The following is a 22,502-nucleotide window of genomic DNA, read 5'->3' as shown; positions in this document are numbered from 1 at the left end:
AAGAACAAGAGGAGACAACTGGAAAACAGGGCTCATATCCAGGAGAATTCCAAGGGAATTCCAAGATCCTGGGTGTGACTGTCTCCAGGATTCATAGTGGAATAACCAGTTCTTGGATTAGTAATTAACTTATTTTAAGATTAAACATATTTGATAATTTAATTACTGCCTACTTCATATCCATTTGGTTCAGGCAATGACATAGGAGATGAACATTGGGGGCACTTTATTTCATATCCTATCTAATAAAAGAGAAAAATGGTAATTGGCGTACGATGATACCCTTTTCATTGGCTAATCAGGGCTATATGCAAATTAACTGCCAACTATGATTGGCAGTTAACTGCCAACTATGATTGGCAGTTAACTGCCAACAAGATGGCAACTAATTTGCATATGTAGGCACAATGCAGGGAGGCGAAAGGGAAAGCAGGAAGAAACCCCCTGCCACTGACAGTGATCAGAAACCCAGGGGGGAGCTAAGAGCTGGGGGGCAGGGCAAAGGCGGCCCTGGGGCCGCCTTTGCCCTGCCCCCCAGCCATGATCAGAGAATCAGGCGCCTTTGCCACCCTGGCCAGTGATAGCAGGAAGTAGGGGTGGAGCCAGTGATGGGAGCTGGGCACAGTCGAAGCTGGCAGTCCCGGGAGCTAGGGGTCCCTTGTCTGGGCCTAAAGCGGAGCCCACAATCGCGGGGCCGCTGCACTTGCGGGTCCCCGCTGCCCGGGCTGGACACCTAGGCCAGAGGCGTTAGGCCTGGGCAGGGGCGGAGCCAGCAACCGCGGGGAGCTGGGGGTCCCTGCCCAGGCCTGACACCTCTGCCGGAGGCCTCAGGCCTGGTCAAGGGGCCGATCCGGTGATTGGTGATCGGAGGGTGATGAGGGTCAACTCCTCTGGCCGAGGCATCAGACCTGGGTGGGGGGCGGAGCCGGAGATTGGGGGGATATGATGGTCCCCTTGCCCAGGCCTGAAGCCTGGGTCAGAGGCGTCAGGCTTGGGCGGGGGGTGGAGCAAGCGATCAGAGGGAGATGGGGGTCCCCTGCCCAGGCATGATTCCTGAGCCAGAGGCCTCAGGCCTGGGCGGGGGCCAGAGCCAGTGATCAGGGGGAGATGGGGTCCCCTGTCCAAGCCTGACACCTCTAGCGGAGGCGTCAGGCCTGGGCAAGGGGCCGATCAGGCGATAGGAGGGTGATGGGGGTCTATGTCTCTGGCGGAGGCGTCAGGCCTGGGAAAGGGGCCGATCAGGCGATCGGAGGGTGATGGGGGTCTATGCCTCTGGCCGAGGCATCAGGCCTGGGAAAGGGGCCGATCAGGCGATCGGAGGGTGATGGGGGTCTACGCCTCTGGCCGAGGCATCAGGCCTGGGCAAGGGGCCGATCCTGCGATTGGAGGGTGATGGGGGTCAACGCCTGACGGCTCCCAGTATGTGAGAGGGGGCAGGCTGGGCTGAGGGACACTCCCCCCCGACACACACACCCAGTGCACGAATTTCGTGCACCGGGCCCCTAGAGTGTGTGTGTGTGTGTGTGTGTGTGTGTGTGTGTGTGTGTGTGTGTGTGTATATATTTAGTCCCCAAAGCCTTATTTTATAATTTAATTATGAGCAATAAAATCTCAGATATATTATTTAATAAAGGCTACAAATTTGTGCAATTGGAATGAAGGCATGTCGCACAAAGAGAAGATGAACACTAAGGTTTCTCTGATTCCAACACTCTAATGTTTCCAATTCTCCAACAGGCTAAAGTGTAAGAGAAGAAAACTTTAATGATACCAAATCTTAATCTCTCTCTGTCTCTGTCTGTCTTTCATTCTGTCTTCACTAGTCTTCACTGTAACTCTCACTCTTTTTGAACATAGATGACATAGACAGACATAGATATCCTGGATGGAGGCATTGTCACCCTGTGTGTTTTTCTATTTATCTCTCAATATGTTCATGTGTATACATGTGTTGGCATATCGATTCCATTGCATTTGGAAGTTCTATGTTATTAACACCTATAGATTTCTGGCAAACCTATAAGACACACTTTTTCAACATTTTTATGATATCACTTTCTCCTTCAAGCTTGAAACAAACATGTCGGCAAGCAAAACCAAGACATATTATTTGTTTCAAAGAAACGTAGGCTGCAAACATTAATAAATACTGATCTTGACTTTCCTTGAAACCTATGTCTCTTACTAGATTGCCTTGAGGTGTACATAAATTCTATAATTTACCAAAGTAGTGCTAAACAGCAAGAAATCAATATTTGTAGGTTTTTTTGGTTTTGTTTTTCCCACGTATGTTAAGAATGTTTTGTTGGATGTTGGCTAAAGTCAGGATTGTTCTTGGTCAATGGACTAGATCATTCCCAGATTTAGAGCAGCGTAGGTGAAAATGTGGGTCAGTATGTCCTGCTTCTAATATTTGTTTTTTTCTAGAAATTCCCACTCCTGACATTTTTTTTTTCTAGAAACCTTGAGCAAGTTACCTTCTCCCAAACTCATTCCTTCTACTAGTCAAGTTCAGATAATACCTACTCCACTGAGGTGTTCTGAGAACTTTTATATGTGACTAGATGCCCAAGGCACGAAATTCGTGCAGGGGGCTCGGCCCCTGCCACCACGGCAGCTGCCTCAGCCCCACTGCAGCAGCAGCCACCTCTGCCTCAGCCCTTGCAGCCCCAGCTTCATCGAAGGTCATGCAGAAGGACTTCTAGTTTAATTAGCATATTATGCTTTTATTATTATAGATTGTTGCTTTTGTAATTTATTCAAGCTAAACTGATAGGAGGAAAAGTTAGCGAATATTTGCTCTCTACAACAAATACTGTATATAGAATATACAATTCCTAACTATATTAATTTCTGAAATTTTCTCCAAGGTGCACAGGTTTGCTGCATGTTGTTTTTGTTTGTTTTATGTAACTTTATTGAAATCATAAACATATCCTGTAACCTGTGAATGGCCTTCATGCCACTGACTGCTCTCTCCAGAATTCAGTGTCAATTTTTGCATTTGCATTTATGGTCATATCCGATTCATATCAAACAGTAATATCTGGTTAATACACAAAGAGAAAAAGTGAACTTAATGCATAGGTGATGCCATCGTGCCAGGTAAAACCAGAATCAGAATATGGCGAGCTGAACTTAAGAAGTTTCTTCAGCAATGCAAAAACCAGAATTTCAAGAAACACTTAAGTATTGAGATGACACACAGTAATATATACTATGCACATTTAAAGGAACATTATTCGCCCTAACCGGTTTGGCTCAGTGGATAGAGCGTCAGCCTTCAGACTCAAAGGTCCCAGGTTCAATTCTGGTCAAGGGCATGTACCTTGGTTGCGGGCTCATTCCCCAGTGGGTAGTGTGTAGGAGGCAGCTGATCGATGTTTCTCTCTCATCGATGTTTCTAAGTCTCTATCCCTCTCCCTTCTTCTCTGTAAAAAATCAATAAAATATATTTTTTAAAAAAGAACATTATTCTTAGCAGTAGGTGCTATGTTCACATGCTGAGGAATAATAATTCTGAAAAAATATAATTTTATATATATATTTAATCCTCATCTGAGGATATATTTTTCCATTGATTTTCAGACAGAGTGGAAGGAAGGGAAGAGGGTGTAAGGAGAGAGAGAAACATTAACATGAGAAAAACATATTAACTGCCTCCAACACGTGACCCAACTAGGGCCAGAGATGGATATAGAACCCATAACAGTGGTACATGCCCTTGACGAGGAATTGAACCCACAGACCTTCCAGGGCTGATGCTCTAACCACAGAGCAAAATCATCCAGGGCATTATATATATACTAGAGGCCTAATGCACAAATTTGTGCACGGTTGGGGTCCCTTGGCCTGGCCAGCAATCAGGGCCAATTGGGGCCATCTCACCCAGTCCCAAATGGGGCCTATCAGAGCCTGCCGGCTGGCTGGCCATGGGAGGTTGGCTGTGGGAGTGCACTGACCACCAGGGGGCACCTCCTACATTGAGTAATTGAGCACCTACCCCCTGGTGGTCTGTGTGTGTCATAGCAACCGTCGACTGTTTGGTCGTTTGGTCGTTCGGTCATTAGGTCGTTTGGTCTTTGGGTTGCTTAGATATATATATTGAATTCTACTGTACATATGGGGAACTTTTTTGGGTTTTTTTTTTAGTATTTTATGTGTGATTTTTGCTTTTGGAATTTATTCAAGCTAAAAGCTTAATTTAAGTATCTTAATCACATGGAAATAATGATCAACCATGATTTCTTTTTGCCTTTGCTAAAGGTTCACAATTTGAGAAATATTACTGTACTAGAAAAAGAGTTACTGTTCTAAAAACAGTAACTCTTTTTCTAGTACAGTAATGTGTGAATCCCTCTAGTTTCAGCAGCAGCTTAACCTCAATGAACTTAATTTGCTTCTAGATAAAATAGGGATAACTGAATTCATCTCACCTCCTTTACAAGGTGTTTGAGAGAATTAAATGGAATCAAAGACATGAGAGCACCTTGTAACCTATAAAGCATAGCATTTCTGGAAGGAATTATTCATTTCATCATTATTATTAAACATGTGAACTTCTTCTATTGCAACATTGTGTGAGGCATCTTCAGAAGAAAGTGCCGAATACTTTATAATGCTAATCAATTACTAAACGTATAGTTCCCTTTCATGATTTGGATGGTATATCTTACACAAAAGCCACATTTTCCACCACAAACTAAATTCTGCTTTTTAGTTCTCTGCACCAAATTGCCATTTGAGGTGGAAATAGAGGGTGGAGTGTCTGCATTGGGAGAGTTTGGTTGTGGACAAAAGGCTGGGCTCTTCTAGGGATCTTTACAGAATGACTTTATTTCTCTGATTTTTAATTATATCAAATGTAGGATATAGCCTTAAGCTACTGGTACAGAGCTGATGAAAAAATATTGTCTGCCTAATCAACAACAAAAATATCTGTAATTTATATGCTCTCACAGAATGTATAGAATATATATATGTGCAGCCATTTTGACCCAATGACCAGAACAACCAGAACAACCAATTGACCAGTCGTTGTGATGCACACTGACCACCAGGGGCAAACGCTCAACACAGGAGCTGTCCCCTGGTGGTCAATTCAGTCCCACAGGAGGGGTGGAGCGCCTCTCAGCCAAAAGCCATGCTCATGGCTGGCAAGTGCAGCTGTGGCGGCGGGAGCCTCTCCTAACTCCACAGCAGTGCTACCAAGCTGCATTCATGGAAAAGGCATTCCCAAATGAAGCTTTTGCATTTGAAACCTGCACAATATATTCAAGTAAAATTCTATCCCCTTTGGCTAGAGAAGTTCATTTACAAAATGCCAAAAGCCCATTAGTGATAAAACTCATAATATACATCTAGAACTTTACAGTGTATATGCCTCTTTTTTTGTAAGTGAGATCATTAAATCCTCAACCATTACCTTAATGAAGTCTGGGAAGATTTCATTATGCTGACTTTACACATAGGAGATATAACATCTCAGTCAAGAAGTTTAAATTTGCATGGATAGAATCTATGAATTAGTGTGAGTGTTTTGGTGTTTTGAAAACACAAACCTAAAGTTCTGTCTGCTCCAATTTCCTAGACTGTGTGTGTGTGTGTGTGTGTGTGTGTGTGTGTGTGTGTGTGTGTAATAAAAGTCACTGTTCTATCTCATAGTCTGTGTCTCTAGATAATTATTCCCTACTATTCTACCCAGTGGTGTTATGACACTATGCTAGAAAACATTAAGTATCACCGTTTTTCTCCTGATTTTATACACATAGTGGACTCACAACTATTCTAGAGAAGAAAAATAAACTATTTAAATAAAATCCCAAATCTTAATAAGGTAAATGACATATAATTCAACTCCATATACCTTGATAAAACATGAAAATGAAATGCAGGGTCCTTTTATGACTCATGAGGAAGCATGTTAAACTGAGGATGAATGTTCTGATTTCCCTCTCACCCACCACATAAATCTCTCAGTATTAAGTCAGTGCAATGATCAACTCTTGGTGTGCAAATTGCTTAACTCATCAAAGAAGGAATATATCATCTAAACCTGAAATAAAGAGAATGTGTGTGGTGGGTGGTGGGCAGAGGAGTGGGGGTTGGAGGGCGGGTCCATCAGCTGGTATAAGCCAATGCACAATTGTTGTGAGGCCAATGCTGGCATTCCAAACAGCTCAACATCATAAATATTGAGGGAAGTTTGTGTCTATTCCTTGTTCATTGGCGGTTCATACTACAACCTAAATTAATATATGAATTGTGAAGATAATAAGGTGATGTGAATACATTTTCTACAAGGTCACTGTTTGAGTAGATGCCTCTTTTTGCCTCCACCCTCAAATGATAAGTGTGTAGCCTCGCCAGTGTAACATTTCACTCACTCCTTCAGTAGAATTATTGAAGCTGATGGGACCCCTCCCCCCGAACGTGCAGACTCCCGTGTGAACACCATTGCACTGTTTTGTTCATCTGTCTGGCCTACCATGCGTTTATCTTTTCCTGTCAGCAGCTCTGTTCTTGGAGGATTGCCTTCTCCCACATGCTTTAGGGTCTTGGTGGGAAAGGCAATGGAAATACCTAGATCTTTTTGTTTGTTTTTATTTTATTTTTTTTGTTAAACTTGTGTCTATGAGGCATGGCTAGGAAATCTGATTCTCCTTCACAAGCATGTGCACCTGGAGCAGAGAAAGCAAAGACCACACGCCTTGGAGCTGCTTTATCCCAGGTGGTCCAGGAGAAGACTCCCCAGACGTCCCCATCCCAAACCCCCAAACCGCCCAGACACTTAACCCCTGTCCTTATAAATCTGATTCTTCAGCTTCCCTAGGACTTTTTGAACTTTCCCATAAACTCATATTAACTTTAATTCACTTTATTTTTCTTTTTAGGCTTCTCTCTTTGTTCTTTCCCTTGAATTAGCCACAGTCTCTGTTGCCAATAAACCAAACAAGACAAAATAAAAACAAACCAAAATGGAACAATACGTCAGTGCTTTGGTTGAGAGGCCTTCAATGGGCACTTTATATTTTTATACCACCCGTCCTGCAGCCCCCTTGAGTTCAGACGCCTCACTCCAATTCTGATCCCTCGTATTATTCATGAGAAAAAGTGCTCTTGTAAGAAAAAAAAGGAATTTATTTTAACATGGAATTCTATATATGTTCCTTCCCTTTACAGATAAAGTGACCCCAGGCTACCACTTCTGATTCATGATGGGGTTCAAAGAGTGTCCCTTTTAATGGTAGTACAACCCAAGAAAATGTGTACAACCTGAAGAACCCTGTATCATAGTCATTCTGTTTTACTTTTCCATCCAGAATTATTCAAATATCTTACACAGACCTATGCTACATAACCAGTCATTTAATTTCAGGTCTCAACTGAGGGCCATGGAATTTTACCATAAAGCTCAGGATTAAAATTCAGGTTTGTATGAAGAAGATAGGATAGATCTGAGCTCTATACTATGCACTGACCAAAAGGACAAGACTGGATTTTATAACAAATGATCTCTAAAAGACACTCTATTCTAGAACAATAAATATATTGTTTAAAAATAAAGTCTATTACTTTTTAATTTTAAATAAAATATACAGGTCTCCATGTTCATATCTATTTTATAACATACCAGTGGAAGCCATAAAATTATTTTTGTAAACACTTAAAATGTCAATATTTTGGCACATTATTTTTAATATGTCATGATCCAGATGTTCACTCTTTACAGAACTGGGGCCTTCATTCTCAATAGCAGTGAAATATCTCATGAACAATGTTATTGGAACTAAATATTTAGGCTGAAGAATGAGTCCTTTGGTTATATCTTTTACACATGGATTTTAATACCTAATATTTAGCTGACTTGGCTCAGGGATTTCAAGTTCTGTGTGTCCGTTTATTTAATATTTTCTAATGGTCCTTTTAAAAAGTAACTGATAGACCAGTGATGGCGAACCTTTTGAGCTCGGCGTGTCAGCATTTTGAAAAACCCTAACTTAACTCTGGTGCCATGTCACATATAGAAATTTTTTGATCTTTGCAACCATAGTAAAACAAAGATTTACATTTTTGATATTTATTTTATATATTTAAATGCCATTTTACAAAGAAAAATCAACCAAAAAATGAGTTCTTGTGTCACCTCTGACAGCTATTGTTACGTTGACCATTGTCGTTTTTTATTTGACAATATAAGGCAGCGGTTCTCAACCTTTGGGTCGCGACCATTGGAAAACACATATAGCATATCAGATATTTACATTACGATTCATAACAGTAGCAAAATTACAGTTATGGAGTAGCAACGAAAATAATTTTATGGTTGGGGGTCACCACAACATGAGGAACTGTATTAAAGGGTCACGGCATTAGGAAGGTTGAGAGCCACTGAAAGGGAAAAGAGGTCAGTATCCCTGACTAAATAGTCAGGTATTGTGTGTTTTAAAGATTCTTGCGGCACACCAGTTGAAAATTGCTGGTGTATGTGAATGTGGATAGAATGTGAGTTAGATAATATTAAGTTATAGGGAGGCCTGGGCAAGGGGCACACAGGCAACTAGATGGCTCAATATGGACATAGCTCCGATGCAATATTTTAGGGAGGACTTTCAACATTACGTGTTTGAAGCAATGCTAGTATTTTTTTTTTTCTTTTTAAAGTTTTTTGTAATAAAATCAAACATCATCTCTGCTGCATACTATTTCCTGCCTCAACTATAATATTCCTTTTATTCCATGTAATCATTTTTGCAAATGTCTGTTCCTCCAGTAGGTTTTCAATTCTTACTCAGTTTTGAATGTCGGGCTTTAAAAGATGCTTCTTCATAAGTCAGTGTCTAAAAGCTTCTACCGAGCCTCTGTGTTCATCTTAAAGGTCACTGTCTCAAGGAAGACTCCCCTGATTTCCCCATAGTGAGCCAGGCCGTTTCATCATATACACTTATAGCCCCAGATGCTTTCCTTTTATTTAGTACTTTGTAATTACATATTTATTTATGTGCTTTCCTCCTCTAGTCTGTACGCTCCAGGGACACAGGGAATTGATCAGGTGGGCCTTTGAGTTCAATTTCCTGAACTCAGCCCTGACACTGACTCAAAGTAGGTGTACATGAAATACTTCTAATAAGAATAAAAAAAACCAAATACATAGACAGTGCTGAAATCAGTTTATCATTGCCACATGTAATAGATGTGGTTTAAAAATTATAGCATTGTGTTGAGCCAGATGTGCTTATAAAAATGCTAGTTTCCCAAACACATCACTGAGGAATTTACTCTGCACCTGCCTCCTCATGCAATGTTTACAGTTATGTGTAATACATTTGAGTCAGGAGGGCATGTCTACACAAGCAGATCTATTTTTTTATTTATTTGTTTTCTCCCACTGGAAATAAAAGGAAGGGCTTCTGTCATTCTTTAACACACCACACAGTAACTCAAGCACGCTGCTGCTAGGCTAAGATCCTGGTTAACGCTATAGGACAGTGCAGCTTGTGACAGCAGGAGCTCAGTCCAGGTGATGTATCAACACTAGCATCTCATTAAGCCTAAAGAAAATACCTTTTGTCCTAGCATCTTCTCACTGAATGTTAAATACAATGGCTTCTTCTAATGAGAGTAATTTGCAGCTGGGATATCTATCTATCTATCTATCTATCTATCTATCTATCTATCATCTATCTATCTACCTACCTACTTTCTATCTGTCTATATCTATCTACCTATCTATAATATATTTACTATCTATCTATCTATCTATCTACCTATCTATCTATCTATCTATCTATCTATCTATCTATCTATCTATCTATCTTTCTATCTACCTACCTACCTACCTACCTACCTTGTAGCTTAAATCTTTATGAAGAAAACTGATTCTTCCATTTGAGGAAATTTACAAAAATAAAATGAGGACTATCATTATAAATGATTACATTATGCCAAATGACAATGTAAAACTTTGGTGAAAGTACATGTGCATTAGATAAGACTTTCCTTATATCTCTGTTACAATTTACCTCCAAGTCTGATTAACCTGTTTTAAAAGTGACTCCCACAGCCATTTCACTCATAATTCTTTATTCAACAGACCTTGTTTGAGAGTTCCCTTGAAAGGTACAAAGCATGTCAGATAAATTAAATGAAAGGAACAGATGCAGATTAAGAGTGATGTACCTTCTGAGCCAGAACGTTTAATTTCACTAAATATTATTTCCCATCTTCATGATCACATTATATTGAAATGCTGGAACTTCAATTTCCTCTACCATGTCATTTAAGAAAACCTTTGTTTCCTCTGAGCTCTTAAGGAGAAGTTAGCTTTAAATCACACTGACTGCACCCCTGGAAATTTACATATGTTGAAGAAATAAAAGCCTTTTCAAGAGTTACCAAGGGGCCTGGGAGGCCTCAAAGGAGTGTTAAGACCTTGAATTTAATGGGAGCTGCCTGAAACACAAAACACAAATCTTCCCCGTGGAATACTAATGGCTTTTGTGTACAGTTCAATTTTCATGTGACTTTTTTTAAAAGTCCAGGAGCAGCCTGTGGATAAAACAGCCTTTGTGCTGGTGATTGGGAAACACAACCTAAGCATTGAGGCAAAAAAGCAGCTTTCCATAGGTTATCCCCACATAATGCAATTTGCACTGTAATGATTAGGAAAGCTTTGCAAGTCCAAAAAGCAGTAATATGGAAACTGAAGTTCATGAATGTGCATCATAGGTCTTGAGGTGAGAGTCAGATTTCTATGAAGATTTATTCAAAAGGGCATTTTCAATATCTAAAACATAGTTCTGAGTTTGGTCTTTGATATCTAACAGTGGATTTATTCAAATTTATATTTTTTCCCCTCAAACCCACATTTTTACTTTATTTTCTGAAAGATATGCCTGGTTTTAAATATCAGCAGGATTTATAAAAGAGTTCAAAAAGTTCAAGGGATGCTGATTTCCTAAGATGACCTTTATCATGCCCTCATAATAGGTATTTTTATATAATGCACATGTTGTTAAATGATCCAGAAAGATGACAGGAAGCCAATAATGTGCTAAGAAATTCTTAGTGATGTTTCTTTTGGAGTCACTTGGGGGTTTAGGGAAATCCAGAAGCTCATAAAAGTCTCAATGAAGAATCCACAGTGGAGCAAACAAGCCTTTCAACCCTTGTTCTCAAATCTAACTGCACACTTGTATCATTTCAATAGTTTAAAAAAAACAACAATAGAGATGCCTGGGACCATCCTAGATAAATGAAATCAGAGTCTCATGCTGCACTATACAATGCAGTAGCCAGGAGCCATGTGATGCTACTAAGCACTTGAAAAAGTGGCTAGTGGAATTAAGATATGCTGAGTGCAAAATACACATCTAATTTCAAGTATATACTGTAGAGCCAACAATCATACTGATGAAGATTCTCTCTCTCTCTCTCTCTCTCTCTCTCTCTCTCTCTCTCTGTTAATTCTCACCCAAGAATATTTTTTCCCATTGATTTTTTTTTCTTTTTTTAAGAGATAGTGGAAGGGAGGAGGGCCATCATACTTGGCCCCTTCTTTGGCTTGCCAACCCCAGTTTTAGTTAAAATCCTGCTAAGTTAGTTTTGCTAGAATTACCTACAGCCTTGATGTCTGATTAAGTTCTTCATCTGCACCATTGATGGATCCTGTTAGACCAATTCAGCAAGAACCCTCTTGCCTTGATGGCTCCTCTTGGTAATTTCCCATCCTCTGACCCATTCTCCTTGGCTATAAATTCCTGGTTTTCTTCCTTGAATTCAGAGTTGAACTCAATCTCTCTCCCCTATTGCAATAGTCTTGAAGAGTATCTGTCTTGCCATACAAACTACCCAGTGAACAATATATCTTTAACAATCCTATATAATAATAGACAAACATGGCAATTGACCATACCTTCGCTACGCCTCCCATGGGCTAATCAGCATGATATGCAAATTAACCTCCAACAAAGATGATGGGTAATTTGCATACTGCAGGCAGGGTGGGACAGCATGAGTGCGAGCCACCATCCAGGCCCCCGTGTGCGACCCCAGAAGTCGCCTGCCTGCCGCCAGTGATCAGATCCAATCCTAGGTCACAAGCCGTCCCCAGAAGCCCAAGAAGCCGCCTGCCTGCCACCCGTGATCGGATCTGATCCTAGGCCACAGGCAGGCCCCAGAAGCCCCAGAAGCCGCCTGCCTGCTGCCCGTGATGGATCCGATCCTGGGTCACAGGCCGGCCCCAGAAGCCCCAGAAGCCACCTGAAATGGCAGTAACTCTATCAATAAGCACTCTGAAAGTCAGTGACATAAATGCACCAATTAAAAGACAGATTATGAGGGTCAATCAAAAACAAAACCCACTTTAAATATAAAGACACATATAGATTAAAAGTAAATGAATTCAGCTGCGGCCTGTTTTGGTCAGTGAATAGAGCATTAGCCTGTGGACTGAAGGGTCCCAGGTTTGATTCCAGTCAAGGGCATGTATCTCAGTTGCTGGCTTGATCCCCAGTCCCTATCAAAGCATGTGCAGAAGGCAACCAATCAATGTGTCTCTCCCTTTCCCTTCACTCTCTCTAAAATTCAATGAAAAAATATCCTTGGGTGAAGATTAACAAAAACAAAGTAAATGGATTAAGTAACATTGAAGAGATTATAAGAAAAATATATTCCAAATTTTGTTAGTTGTATAATGGTTATGTTTAAATTATTAACACCTAAGAAATTGGGTGAAGGGTACATATAATATGCTGCAGTATTTTATAGTGTTTTTTTTACATGTATAAGATTATTTCAAATTAAAATATTAAAAATTTAAAAATTAATAAAATATTAATTGAAATGTATCTGCATTACATGGGCAGACGCTCAATGCAGGAGCTGCCCCCTAGTAGTCAGTGTGCTCCCACAATGTGAGCTCTGAGCGTGGGGAGTGGGCCTAAGCCGGCAGGTGGACACCCCCCAAGGGGTCCTGGACTGCGAGAGGGCACAGGCCAGACTGAGGAACAGCCCCACTCTGCCCCTGAGTGCACAAATTTTCATGCACCAGGCCACTAGTATATAAATAAATAATTAAATATATTAAATATATATATCTTCTTCCCTCATGAGAGTATATGTGTAACTGTGTGTGTATATGTACACATATATATGCATACACACACACGTATATATATAGTGTTGTCTCTAGTTTATCTATATGCTCAGATAAATCAAACTTGCCCCAAAGTCACTTCAAACTTCACCTTTTGTATGTGTTTTATAAGGTTTGGCCTGATAATGCTATTCCCCAATTTTCTGGTTTCCTTAGCATTATAGCAGATGAACTATTTCAGTAGACTTCTGCTTTATGTATACTTTAGTGAAAACCTGTATTTTCATCTAATTTAGATCATGTGACTCACTGATAAGGGGGCTAGTGAATCAACCAGTGCAGAGAATCTTCACTGGGGTTCTGAGTAAAGTATGGCCCAGAGTAGGAACATGGGGTAAGATATTGGAATTGTCAAATACAGAGATCAATCTGTAATAGATTGGCTGCTAAGATATCCTCTAATACCACATTACTACCCTCATATTTAATGACAAAGCTATCTTAACTTTTTAAAAGAAAAAAATATTTGTGTGATATACTATCCCTAAATCTGAACGCAGAAATAGTGAACATGCCAGGATTTCTCACCATCCTCCACTACTCATTTTATGTTATCATTATTCCCAATGTTGCTGAAATATTGAGAAGAGAAAGAAGATTATGCAAATTAAATGATAATACTCATTTGTAGAATATCATTATAAGAATACCTTGAGATGTTGACTTTTTTAAAATACATTTTAGGTGGAAGTATATTGAGTTAGAACCAAAATTCATAATGCTGAAGAGATTAAGAGGCGTGTTGTTTGTTTTTAAATATAGTTCTTTGTTTTTCTTGTCAGCTCTCTTTTTGAACTTTCATATCAGTGTCTCTAGATGTCTCTGTTTACAGTTCAGTTCTTGAACTGAACAGTACAAGCATGAGTCCATGTGAAGGGATTGAAAGTGCATTAGATCTGGCACCAGAGGGTCATAATTAGCTGACTTCTAAGTGACCTTGGGCATGTAACTCAAACTCTATGAACTTTAATTTTTTTCTTGTGTGAATAAAAGAAACATATGCTACTTTCTTATTTGTATCAATTAAGTGAAACTGGTATAAAAATCATTGAAACTGGCCACTGTTGCTCAGTCTAAGCATCGATCTTTGAAACAAGAGGTCAGGGTTGTGTTCCTGGTCATGGCACATGCCCGGGTTGCAGGCACGATCCCCCATAGAGGGTGTGTAGGAGGCAGCTGATAAATGATTCTCTCTCATCATTGAAGTCTCTATCTCTCTCCCTCTCCTCTCTCTGAAATCAATAAAATCATATTTTTAAATAATAATAATAATAATTTAACATGGTGTCAAGGCCAGTGTAGATCTTTAATGAAATTAGAAGTTCCATTTGCCCTTTCTTTCCTTCTATCCCTATGAGAAAGGATTCACTTTAACAGATCCACTAGCCATTCACACAAATGCACACATATGAACACACACATACTTCAGTCAAGTGAAAATTACCCAGATAACCAACATGGTACCAACATGACAAGTTCTACTCTATGATATTGCCAGAGGATAATTCCAACACCCACAATATGATGAAAATCCCTCCTCCCTTTCCATAAGCCATCTCCTCACTCTGCCCACAAGTAATCCATATTCTGAGCTCCTAAATGAAGACCAAATTATCCCTACTCTTGTCTGTGTACCATGTCTCGCTCTGCAAGACCTGGCTCAACAAATTGTGGTTCCTATTCCTGAAAAAGTGTCCTATGGCAGAGAATTTTCATTTATGAACATTCAGATTTTCCTGAAACCTACATTCTCCTGTGCATCTCCTTTCTTATATCTAAATTCCATCTGTATACATATTAACCAACTTATGTAAATTTTTCATGCTGAATCTTGACCAATTGATTTAATGAATTAGAATATTCCCTGGAAGCTATAACTCAGAATAAGGAGCCCATCAGCCTGGAAAATCAGAAAATATTCTGTCATCTCTTTCCTTATAGCCTAATGCCAGAACTATCCTTATTACTAACTATAGAAGATATAATAGAGACTTCTAGTTGCCTATAAAAATGCACATCTTTCATAGGTCAAAAATTTTAGCTAGGCATATGCACCTTATTCCTCAGACTCCTTTCTGAAATTTAAGTTAACCTTTTGTTGGCTGGCAGTTCTGATGGTACCACCTGAGGTCAGTGCTGTGGCTGCAATTATCTGGAGATTCCATTTGGACTGAAGGTCCCATTGAGTTTACTTATATGTCTGGCTGCTATTTGCAGTTTTCAGAGTCAGTCTCTGTGTTGTCCCTGTTCATGTGTTCTCTCAATATCCAACAGTCCATCCACATTGCCCCACACAAGCCTGGGTTATCCAAGGACCTCTCCAAAAGAATTTAGTAGAAAGTAATGTATGCCAGCTCCTGGCTTCTATATCAAGATAATTGGCCTACTTTTCCATGAGTTCTTTCCATGGCCCACCTGGTGGAACCCAAACATAGTTGGGACTCAGCTTAAATCATGAAGATGATGCTTGGCCTGTGTGTGGTTCATAAATAACTCAAAAAAAAAAAAAAGCCGGACATTTAAATGACTGTTGGAGTATATATCACCCACTGTCCTGGTCTGTTTAACTCAGAACAATTACATGGGAGAGACATAATTATTTCCTTTGTTCTTTAAGGTGCTGTATTGCTGAGTCTCCCTCCCCACTTCCTGGAAAAAGCAGGTGGAGCACACATCCAGCATGAATCCCTATAGTAGCTAACATGAAGATGAGGCATGATACATTTCAATTTTTAGTGTCTGTAACCTAAAAATAAAACATAAAATAGACACAACCCAATTAACAGAATGAGAATAAAAAATATTTTTTATCCAAATGGCCCCACAAAAGTTGAGGGGTTTATAACAACAGTGAAAGGCGAGTAAAGTTATTTCTATGAGGGAAAACAGACAGGGGGGTTAAGTCTTGGTCTTGATATAAACACCAATATCTCTTAATATTGAAATAGAAGAGAAAGCATAATGACAAGCTATACATCCATCTAATGACAAATGCATAATCACCATGCTACAACTAAAACCTTAACAAAACTATTGATCATTAAGTGAATCTTACCATTTTTTCCTGCATTTAGTTGTATGTACTATGTGGGGGAAACAATTGCAATTTGTAAGTTTTATAGGATACTTGAGGAGGAGTTAAGAGAGAACATTTGAATATCCCATAAAACTTAGCTGTCCCCGCCCCTGGGGGATAATTACCTGTGGTTATTGAGTAAACTTCACTAGAATTTTGAGTGGTTTGGGTAATAGTTTTCAAGCTGCTCTTAGAAGGTGGAAAATGGGGAAGAAGATCAGGAAATCCTTCCTTTCACATTGTTAGCAACTTTTCAATCATCTCCCGAAGCCAAATACATTAAATCTAGTTCAACTGATCCTTCAACTAGGAGAAAATGTCCCAGAGAGAAGGGAAAAAAATGAAGCATGGAAAAAATGATGAGCAGGTGTCTTAATAATGAACTTAGAAACCCATTCATCTTGTTTGATGGTTTCTTGTTCAGTGCTGACCACTAACAGAGAGGAATCAAATTTTTCTCACTCTCCTAAAAGCCATTACGAAAATATTTTCTAATTTATTTTTTGTTCATTTAGAAGCAATTCCATGATTTTAAGCACCAGTTTTCTGACTCATGGTGTTTCCTATTAACTCTTCCCTGTTGTGCTTCTCATCTAATTATCTCACCCTGTCACCTATGTTCCAGTTTCTAATTTTGTTTTCACACCTCACTGGATATTCAAGAGTTTCTGGCAGTAGAAGAGTTGTGTTTGCACTAAAAGTGTCCTTAAACAGGAAGGTATTCATAACCTCTGAAGTTCAACCAACTCATTCTACAGATAACAAAGCTAAGTCTTAAAGAGAGGGAGATCCTAATATAACATCATGGAATAGATGTGGCTGAGGAAGGACCAGTAGTTAACAGGGCTAAACAGATTATCAGGAGGGTGATGGTATCACCATGTGGCCTCCACTGACCTTTCCTTACCTGGCCTTTTTTCCTTGGCAGCATAGCCATGAGCATAATGTATGGCAAAGATATCTCAAATATGAATATTAGAGAGAAACAAACTCCTTCAGGTCTATTTTGAAGAAAAGTTTTGGCTTTTACTTTTCAATATGTTGAAGCGATTAGAAGATTATGGCTATGATTTAAAATGGAGGCCTAACTGTCCTATGAATGACTTCAATTGCTACTTAGTTTTACTTAACCAAAGCCTTTCTTTTTACAGAACCTCTTCTCCAGTGGGGTCGCCTCAAACTATTCTGGAACTGTTTCTCCTTTCCTTTAATTTCTAGGAGAGAGGGAACATTTATTACTCAGGTGACAATGAAATAAGAATATTGCCTGCCTCTGGATGGTTCTTCAGTGTCTCCTATGATTCTTCTTCCAAGACTTTTGTATCAATAGATAGTATATTTCTTTGAGTCAGAAGCCACGTCGTGTATATACTATTGTCTTCCCTATAACTCATGAGTGGAGTAAACGTACATTCATTGAGTTCTTCTAATGCTCCACTCACTATGTCAAGTATTTCCTAGGTAAAATTTCATTTAATCCTTAGGAAAACCCTTTGAGGTGGGGCTTATTACCCCAGCTTCACTTAGAAGGAACACTAAGGCACAAAGGCTAGCTAAAGGAAGTTCTCTAAGAACTAAAATTTAGTAAACAGCAGATTAACCGAGCACATTTGTCCCCTGACAGTGCCATTTTCATTAAATAGTGTTGGTTGTTCTTACTACTTGAACTAAAGTAGAAATTTAATGAACTCCTGACTATAATATTTATTATTCTTAGAAATTAGAATATGTAAGAATATGTGTATGACATATATTAATGTGTGTATGTCTTTGTGTATTTATGACTGTGAATCATGTGTATGCATGATTTCAAACTTTAAAGAAGACTTGCTTCTGCCTTCCTGTTTATTCAATTATTCAAATACTAATTACGATTGTCAGCATGACTGGAGTCTAAGTCTGCATTTTGTAATTAATTTATATATTGCAAGAGAAGAATATACTCAGGCAAGGATACTATGCATTGCCCAAGAATTGTTTGCAAGGCATGATTCAACACAGGGTCTATAACATAGACACTATATTTGGCCCATGACCCTCCACACAATGTTCTGCAGGTCCAGTTGGGGATGATATGTTTCATTGGCAGGCCACAATGATGGGACATAATGACTGGCCATATCAAGGCACTGTGTTCTTTTTGACAATTCATTTTTCAGACTATCCCTTTGAACCATCTAAGGTTGTATTTACAACAAGAATTTATCATCCAAATATTAACAGTAATGGCAGCATTTGCCTCAATATTCTAAGACCACACTGATCTCCTGCATTAACTACTTCTAAAATTCTCTTATCTATTTGTTCACTGATATGGGATCCAAACGCAGATGACCCCCTCGTGACAGAGATTGCATGGGTCTATACAACAGGCAGAAATAAGTACAACAGAATATCTCTGGAATGGACTCAGAAGTATGTCGTGTGAGGCTACGTTAAAGTCAGAATAACCTGCATTATAGCTGGAATAAACTTTAAGTTACTGTTAAAAATGTCAGGCCTTCAGCAATTCTAAACAAGAATAGTATGCAAGGCATGATTCCACACAGAGTCTATAACAGACACTATATTTGGAAAAATGTTCTTAAATGAGATGATGACCATTTAAACAGAAAATATTTTAACCATGAAAATATATCGGATGAATGTGAGAAGTAACTCTCACAGAAATATTTTTCTTTTAGCGGATAATGTTGACTAATTATTCTCTGTAAACAGGCAACAAAAATGAAGCTTGCAAAAAGAAATGGATCCCCCCAACAGAATTATTTAAAAACCCTCACCATTTGTGTACCCATTTAATGCGCGTATTCAAAAATGTTCAACATATTCATCAATTAATCATAAAAGCTGTAATATTTTATGGGCAACTTTATTTAACTATAATATGTTTCGCACTTGCAAGTTGGAATGTTAAAGACACACAGTCTTAGTGGTCTTATTCTGGGAGGAGAAATAAAGTAAATTAGATCATTCACAGTAGGGGCTTGGAGGTTTTAACATGCAAGGCGGAGCTTAGTTTAATCAGATATGGTACAACATCAAACCTTTATGAAGAGAATAGAAGTCAAATCTATCAATCCCTGGACAATGACTTCCCTCAAGCAAATTTTTAAAACCAGTTCCCATGATCACAGATGATCCTAAATCATAGTTAATTTAGTGAGGATAAAACCTAGGAATATTGGATTTGGGCATGAGTGAAATAAATACTGTCATTCTTTAGCAGGCAGCATTTGAGGGGATATGTTGAGAAAGCATTGCATATTACATACCACTTCTTATCTAATATCACTGCCACAGATTATCTAGGATTTATAAATAGCAACTTGATCTGTAATGTATGGTAGTTTCTTCAAATTACATTAATGACAATGTTTTGCTTGTATATATCAATTTCTCATGTATGCATATTATGCATGTACATTATTACATGTATATATTCAATTAATATTTAATATCAATTACTTGAAAATGTATTATATAACAATGCTTTCTTTATTAAAAGGGACTACACCCCCAATCCATTGCAAATATATTAGAAATTTGTTTATTATTAGATGCCCTGTGAGTAACAGGCAGGCACCAGACCTAAGGGATTCAACCGTAAGTTCCTTTGAATGGTGGGCTTTCTGTCAAAATCAGAACCTGGGAGAGCTGGGAGCTTAAAGGTGGGACATCAGAAAACTATTATGCAAGCAGATAGAGAGGGTGGGTTTGAAGAAGTGACATCTCAAGACTCATTGATTTGAATGGCATTTCTATTGTTTATTTTGCTACTTTGCAAGCCTAACATTAGGTTCAATTAGAAGTGCCTTCTTACACATACACTTAACCTCCTCTAGTTGGATATCTTCCATTCCAAAAATGTTAATATGCCCCATGTTCCAATGCACCGACCTCTGCACCCATCTTACATGAAATATTTATTCAGTAGTCATCATTCAATGCATCTCTGCTACGTCTGAAGCAGTCCGTGCTGCAAGCGGGAGATGTGGACAAGTCAGATGGAGACCCAGCCTCTGTATCACAGCCTGGTGCTCGTTCAAGTCAAACAAAGGGAAAGGGGCACCAATGCTGAGGAAAACATAGGAGCATCTTCCCTAGGCTCTGGGGGTTTATGGAGGGCTGTGTCCAATAGAAATCTTCTTAGCCACTATCATATTGTTTTAGTTTCAGGATGCACCACACACAGCAGTGAAATTCACTGATAGTCATAATTACTCTTAACCTTTTGCTCATTTTCAATGTTGGTTTGTTAACTCTTAGACCTCTCTCTTCTCTCTTTCTCCCTCCCTCCATCTCTCTCTCTCTGCCTCTCTCTTTCTCTTCCTTTTTCTCTTTTTAAACCAGAGACTTAAAGATAAACTATAACTTCGAAGTCTAGATACTCACTGCTATTAATGCGGACACACAACCATCAAAGTAATGTGCTGCACCTGATTCATGAGGTACAAGCAACACACTGAGTGCGAATAGAAAAGATGGAAATGTCACATAAGATGTTTTTTTAAAAAAATATATAAAGTACATCATAGGGAATATAGTCAATAATATTGTAATTACTACGTATGGTGTCAGGTGGGTACTGGACATATTGGGGGATCACTTTGTGAAATGTATGGTTATCTGGCCACTATGCTTTCCACCTGAAACTAACACAAAATAATGTTGACTGTAAAGTGTAATTGAAAAAAGAAAATTTAAAAAGAGTTGGGGTTTATGTTCCTTCCCCTTGAATACAGCTTCCACCTAGGCTTTTTGAGGTTGTCACTCTTGGAATCCAGCTACCATGCCGTAAGAAAACCCAGCAGCCACAGGAGATGCCATGTGGAGGTTCTCCGGCTGATAGCTCAGCTCAGGTCTTAGCCAATAGCCGGTATCAATAACCAAGCATGTGAATGAAGATGCTTCCAGGTGATTCCAGCCCCTGGCCTTTGAGTCTTCTGGTAAGGCCCTGGCATTGTGGAGGACAAACAGGCTATCTCTGCCAAGCCCAGTTCTAAATAGGGAGGGACAATGAAATGATTATTGCTGTTGAAGGCACTATATTTGGGGCTAATTATACTGTAGTAGTTATTGGAATAGACTCCAACAGTTGTCAGTCCTAATGGTATCTTTGTGGTAGTCATTCTCCCGATTTGTCTTTAGCATTTACCTGGGCCTTTCCTTTCCCCCAAGTTCTTCTCTTCAATGACTAGAAGTGACGAAGAAAACATGACTAAATGCAAAATGGGACCATGGTTTGGACCCTGGGAAAGAAAAAGGGACATTATTGGAAAAGCTGGCAAACTTTGAGTGAAATCCGTAATTTAGCTAATGATATTGTACCAATGTTAATTTTTGGTTTTGATAAGTGTACTATAGTCACGTAAGTCATTATAATTATAAAAAACTGGGTGAAGGGAATATGAGTATGCTGCATTATTTTGTGCAACTTTTCAGTAAGTCTAACATTATTTTAAAATAGAAATTAAATGATAATAAGAACAGCACACAAAATGACAATATGTATACAAAAACAATATATATATATATATATATATATGTATATATATATATATATATATATATATATATATATATATATATATAGCATATCGTTGTTCAATGGACACCAATTCTTATGCTCTCCTCCCTTAAATAAACAAACAAACTGCTGTTTTGAAAAACAATGGAGTAGATACAGATAATTTTACCAACTGGCCTGATATAACCCAGTTGGTTTGTAACAATGGCTGACCCAAATGTGTGGATTTGGCATTACTTCATAATCATGAGAATATGCTGTTTTCCTGTGCTTGTTGTTATAATTTAGTATATACTTCCATTATCAAGGTGAGCAAAAGCTGCAACATCACTTTAAATAAAAGTGAACAGCACAGATTTCTCAAATTGTTTCCTGACAATCGTCTTCTTTAAAAATAATTCCAAGTGATACGTTTTTGGCCCACGTGAGGCTAGCCCATCACTGAAATAATACTTGTGTGAGACATTTCTATGTTAAGCATTACCTACTGTTCTGGAATAATTGATTAAAAAGGGAGCTGCTACCAAGATTCCCTGCACGCTCTCCAAGTTTCTGGCTTATTCCAGCAGATGCTTTCATTTTTAAAGACTTATTTGGAAGGAAAGTGGAAGATACATTTTAACAGATTTTTTTGAAGTCATAAAGTTATTTACAAGTTATTCTTATAATATATCCATGGACATTTCAGTCAAGCATAAATCAGCTTATTTTATCTTCTGGATGAATACTTCTGTTGCCAA

The 22,502-nt window shown here is 38.8% G+C and overlaps 1 pseudogene; it reads left to right on the top strand.

The window, feature by feature from the left end:
• Positions 1-18,306: 18,306 nt before the first annotated feature.
• LOC132216396 (ubiquitin-conjugating enzyme E2 D3-like) lies at positions 18,307-18,704 on the top strand (annotated as a pseudogene).
• The last annotated feature ends 3,798 nt before the right edge of the window (positions 18,705-22,502 follow it).

Source organism: Myotis daubentonii, chromosome 15 (genome assembly GCF_963259705.1).
Source record: "Myotis daubentonii chromosome 15, mMyoDau2.1, whole genome shotgun sequence".
NCBI lineage: Eukaryota > Metazoa > Chordata > Mammalia > Chiroptera > Vespertilionidae > Myotis > Myotis daubentonii.
Note: the sequence above shows the minus strand (reverse complement) of the source record. Positions and strands in the feature narration are given on the sequence as shown.